A 6,000-nucleotide genomic window follows, 5' to 3' on the forward strand; every position below is an offset into this window, starting at 1 on the left:
GTAGTTTTTCCTTATCTGGACTGCGTGACTTCGCACCCCGCCTTCTGTTTCCCTGCGTATCCACGCAGAGCGACTTTTGCTTCACTGCGTATCACCGCAAATCACCTTCTGCCTTTCTGCGTACATTTACTGTGCCAACGCACCTGTTCCTTCTATCGCGCCGCGTACTTCTATGTACCTCCGCAGGCTTTCCTTCTATCGCGCCGCGTACCTCTGATCTTGTTCGGCACTTCTTCTTCTGTCTTGCTGTGTGCGTCCGCGCTGTGCCCTTCTGTTACGCCGCATACCTCTACTGTATCTACGCACTGCGTCTTCGATCGCACTGCGATCCCCCGCACTGGACCTTTCACCGAGCTGCGGTCCTTCGCACCTGAACCGTGAAATACCTGCGAACCTTTGATTTGAACCGAATTAACAAACTTCCGATGAGCCACTGACAGTCAGATGCCCAGATCTGATCATGCACCCGAGAGATCACACTTCATAGATTCACTTTCAACTTCACTTTTATATAGATCAAGCTTTTTAAAACGATAACCCAATATTTCAGATCTTAAGATATTCAATTTGCAAAAGGTACCTTGGCTAAGTGATCTCCTTCCCTATTTATAGTCAAGCCCTCATTCACACCATGGGGCAAAACCATCAAATAACCAAAACAAGGGATCCAAGCCGGGGCTAAATTAGATCCTATACCACGGGCCAAAACCATAGGATCATGAACGACGGGCCAAATACCACGGGCCAAACATAAGAAAACCCACGTGAGCGCGCTTCTTTGCCTTGAAGTGAGTGAACTGGGGACCGCACCTTCTGAACGAATAACCTGTAGGTATGACTGCATTTCCTGCACGGCGTGCCTGCAGATCCGCACCTTTTGAACCATTCACCTGCGAACCTCTTAATTTCCAACATTTTGAGAGCCTGAACAAAACATTTCCACTAGAGTGAGTTGCCATCAAGTACAACACCTGTAACATAGAGCCATACCAGAATCATAATGCCAACAATCTCCCCCTTTGGACTTGATGGCAACCTCAAGATCCTCAACATCATTCTCCCCCTTTGACATCAAGGGCAAAGGGTTATGCTCCCCCTAAGAACATGCTCCCCCTGACTATAAACCAGATCTGCAAAGAAGAACCATAATCCACCAAACACCATAAATGACCATGAAAGAGATAGAGACATATTGCAGCAATATTCAGACCAGCATCCATGATCTCCTTCTATACTTCCTCCATAATGCCAACAATGCATGATATGCTCCCCCTGAACCTGTGCCATTCGATCTTCGACCAATTCGCAACCCAGCACATGTATGCATATATTCCAGATGAACCTTGCGTACAACCAACAATGAGAAGAGATTCAACAACAAGATGATGCATCAACAACCCCCAGCTTTTGCCTGAGGTATTCAAATGTCTCCCTAGGCAATGGTTTGGTGAGTATATCAGCAACCTGTTCCTTAGAAGGAACATACTCCAACTTGACCTTTTGTTCAAGCACTTGTTCCCAGAGAAAGTGATACTTGATTGGTATGTGCTTGGTTTTTGAATGCATGACTGGGTTCTTTGAAATGCTGATTGCACTTGTATTATCACATAAGATGGAGATAGGTGGTGTACAAGTGATTTGAAAATCCTGCAAGGTCTGCATCATCCAAAGGAGTTGAGTGCAACAAGATGCAGCAACAACATATTCTGCTTCAGCTGTAGACAAGACAATCAAACTCTGTTTCTTATTGAACCAAGATACTAATCTGGAACCCATAAAGAATGCACCACCACTTGTGCTCTTCCTGTCATCCACGCTTCTGGCCCAATCTGCATCAGTATAGGCATGACGTGTGAGATCTGTATCTCTAGGATACCATAAGCCATAATTTTGAGTCCCTTGAAGATATTTGAAGATTCTCTTTACTGCCTGAAGATGAGTTTCCTTTGGATTTGCCTGAAATCTTCCAACTATTCCCACTGCATGCATGATGTCTGGTCGGGTACCTGTCAAATAAAGTAGACTTCCAATCATAGATCTGTAGGTTGGTTGATGTACTGCTGCTGATTCATCATTTGCACTGAGGCTACATCCTGTGACCATGGGTGTACATACTGGTTTTGCATCTTCCATGCCATATTTCTTCAAAATCTGCTTGAGATACTTGGTTTGAGACAAGAAGATCCCTCCTTCCTTTTGTTGGATTTGCAGGCCAAGAAAATATGTCAATTCTCCAAGCAAGGAAATTTCGAATTCTTTCTGCATCACCAAGGCAAAGCTTTGACTCATAGATTCTTCATTGCTGTCAAAGATAATGTCATCTACATACACAACAAGTATTAGCAATTTGTCATTTTCAATTTTTATATAAAGATTGCTATCTGCTGATCCTTTTGAAAAACCTTGTTGATGAAGATATTTGTCCAAACGATAGTACCAAGCCCTTGGAGCTTGTTTAAGACCATAGAGAGCCTTTTTCAGTCTGCATACAAGATTTGGATCATTTCCAAGAATGAAACCATTTGGCTGCTCAATGTATACTTCTTCTTCTAAGTCTCGATTCAGAAAGGTTGATTTTACGTCCATTTGAAATACTTTGAACTTTTGAAAGCTTGAGAGAGCAAGGAACATTCGGATGGCCTCAAGTCTTGCAACAGGAGCAAAAGTTTCCTCAAAATCTATTCCTTCTTGCTGCGCATACCCTTTACAAACAAGTCTTGCCTTGTTTCTAATTACTTCCCCATTTTCATTCAACTTATTTTTGAAGACCCATTTTGTCCCTATAACATTCTTATCCTTTGGTCTAGGAACCAACTCCCAAGTGTTATTCTTTTCGATCTGCTCAAGTTCTTCATCCATTGCTTTGACCCAACATTCATCTTTGCATGCCTCTTTTACATTTTGTGGTTCAGTGGAGGAGAGTAATGCCAAATAGCTTGAAGCTTCTGCAATTGTTCTTCTTGTTTGTACACCTGCTTCTTTCTGCCCCAAAATCTGAGATTCTGGATGATTCTTCTGAACGTACCGGGATGGAGTCTTCTCTTCTATCCTTATCTGTTCCTCTGGTGCTTCTTGAGGTTCTTCTTCTTCATCATTCTGTCTTTGAGGGTAGTCTTCATCTTCTTCGATATTTTCATGATTCACTTGCCTAGGAATATATCCCTTTTCATCAACCACTACATCAATGCTGTCAACAATTCTTCCAAGTCTTTTATTATAGCACTTATATGCTTTGCTGTGTGGAGAATAACCAAGAAGAATGCCTTCATCTGCTCTAGGTTCAAGTTTGCCAAGTTGCTCATCAATATTCTTAATATAGCATTTGCTCCCAAAGATTTTGAAGTGCTTTACCGAAGGAGTCTCACCATACCAGAGCTCATGAGGAGTTTGAGTGCTATTCACTCGGACATTTGTTTTGTTGAGAATAACAACCGTAGCATATGCAGCTTCACCCCAGAAAGTTGCGGGAGTTCCAGACTCATCCAGCATAGCACGAGCCATTTGTTGGACTATTCTCTTCATCCTTTCCACCACTCCATTTTGCTGAGGAGTTCTAGCTGTAGAGAATTCTCTTCTTATCCCATGTTCTTCACAGAAATCGAAAAATTCATTTGAGGTAAAATCCCCACCTCTGTCAGACCTGAGGCACTTAATTTTGTAACCTAATTCATTTTCAACCAAGGCTTTGAAGGATTTGAATTTCTCGAATGCTTCGTCTTTGTGCTTCATAAGTCCTAACCAAACAAACCTAGAGAAATCGTCAATGAATAATATCAAGTATTCTTCTCCTCGAGGTGTCCTTTTCCTAAATGGACCACATACATCTGTATGGACTAGCTCAAGAGGCATGCTAGCTGATCCTTCCTTCTCCGGAAAGTTAGTTCTGGTTTGCTTTCCAAACTGACATGATTTGCATATGGTGTTGCCTGGAATTTTGGTATCTGGAAGACCACGAACTGCCTGATATTTGCATGCTTTCCTTATTTGTGAAAAGCTTAGATGCCCCAACCTCCGGTGCCATAACCAGTGTTCATCATCCTTGCTCAAATAGCATTGTTGTTGTCCTTCTTCAAATATGTATAGATTATTTGGAGTTCTTCTACCTTTGATCACTGTTTCACCTGTATCAAGATCACGAACACGACATCCATTTGATCTAAATATCACCTCGGTTCCTTGATCACACATCTGGCTGACACTTAGAAGATTATGCTTCAATCCATCAACATACAAAACATTTCTAGCTTTGACCTTTTCTTTTAGCTGAGCAGTGCCTTTTCCTTTTATAGCTGCAGGAGTATCATTTCCAAAAGAAACTTTCTTTCCCTTTTCTAAAGCAGAATATGATTCAAGTTTTTCTTTATCACCTGTCATATGTTTTGAACATACACTGTCAATGTACCATAGATTTTCTTGTTCCTCTGCATAAAATGCTATCCCACATCTTTCTGTTTGTGGTTCCTTTATTCTCCATGTTCTGGTGCTTGAGGCTTGTTCCTTTGTCTGCTGAAACCTGCTCCTGCATTCAGAATCTTCATGACCAAAGTTATTGCAAATAGAACATTCAACTTCATTTTCAAGAGCCGAAAAGTTGTTATAGGTCCTTTTTGTAATCCCGGTCATACTTCTTTGTTTTTGAGCTTCTCTAGTCATGATTGTTTTATATGCAACGCATTGAGCTGCTTTGTGACTAAAGTTATGGCAAGAGAAACATTGCCCATTGAAGAAACTTCTGCAATTATCAAATCTACCGGCCAAATGATTGTAATTTCTATTGTCATCCATTCTTGAAGCAAATTGAGAAGATTTTACCTGTGGCTGGTTGTAGCTTTTGTTCACCCTTAAGATAGATTGCCCCTGGTTTACCTGATAGTCTTTGTTCGTTCTTGATGTAATTCATCCCTGCTTTACCTGGTGATCTCCATTGTGCTTTTGCTCATTCCTTCTTGCTGCATCAAGATAACTCTTTGAGGTGGATGCTTGAGATGTTTCTCCATTATACCCCAGACCTGTCTTGTTTAGCGGAGAACGCTGTACATTGATGATCTCATCCAGAGTTTCATATCCTTTGACAAACTTAAGATTAATAGCCTTTGTTTTCTCAATTTCTTTTCTAAGGCCAACAATTTCACCTTCTAACTTTTCAAGATATTTTTCTTTTTCATGAATTTTAAATTGTAGAGTATCAATGATCATATTCTTTTCTTCTATACATGTCTTGAGTCTAGAAATCTCTTCATAAAAGCTATCCACATCTATAGAATCCATGTAATCATCATCTTCAAATGCCATTAAAAGTTTATAGTCATTACCTCGTTCATCTTCATCACTATTTGATAGACCATCACTGTCTTCATGAGTGTAGTAGCTTTTCTTATTTGCATTCTGTTTCTTGTTCCATCTAGCAGGTTCCTTTCCTTTGTCAATCTTATCCTTATGAGGACATTTGGCAGCATAATGACCTACTCTTCCACAAGCAAAACATTTAAAAGGTAGCTTACCTCTGAACCTTCCAGTACCCCGTTGAAGATTTCTGACAAAATTTGATTCTTCTTCTTCTTCTGGCACGTGACTTGATTCATAGTAGTCTCCTTTGCCTGAAGCCTTAAAAGCAGCTTCTCTCCTGTCTGATGGACCTCCTTTTCTCATTTCATAAGCAGTTAGAATTCCGTGTAGCTGAGACATAATAAGAGTTCATAGATTTTCCTTTTCTTCTATTGCAGACACTTTAGATTCAAACTTGGGGGACAATGATCTTAGGACTTTTTCAACCACAACAACCTCTTTTATTTCTTCACCCAAGTTTTTCATACAATTAACAATCTCATCTACCCGAATGAAATAGTTAGCCACACTTTCATCATTATACATTCTGAGATTCTCATACTGAATCCTGAGGGTTTGAAGTTTTGCACGTTTTACCTGTTCATCTCCTTCGTAGCTCAAAACAATCTTGTCCCATATTTCTTTTTTGGATCTATATTGCATAACCTTTACGAA

The sequence above is a fragment of the Pinus tabuliformis genome, chromosome 4_2 (assembly GCF_031772625.1).
Source record: "Pinus tabuliformis cultivar Carrire ecotype Pingquan chromosome 4_2, CPIR1, whole genome shotgun sequence".
In the NCBI taxonomy this organism is placed as follows: domain Eukaryota; kingdom Viridiplantae; phylum Streptophyta; class Pinopsida; order Pinales; family Pinaceae; genus Pinus; species Pinus tabuliformis.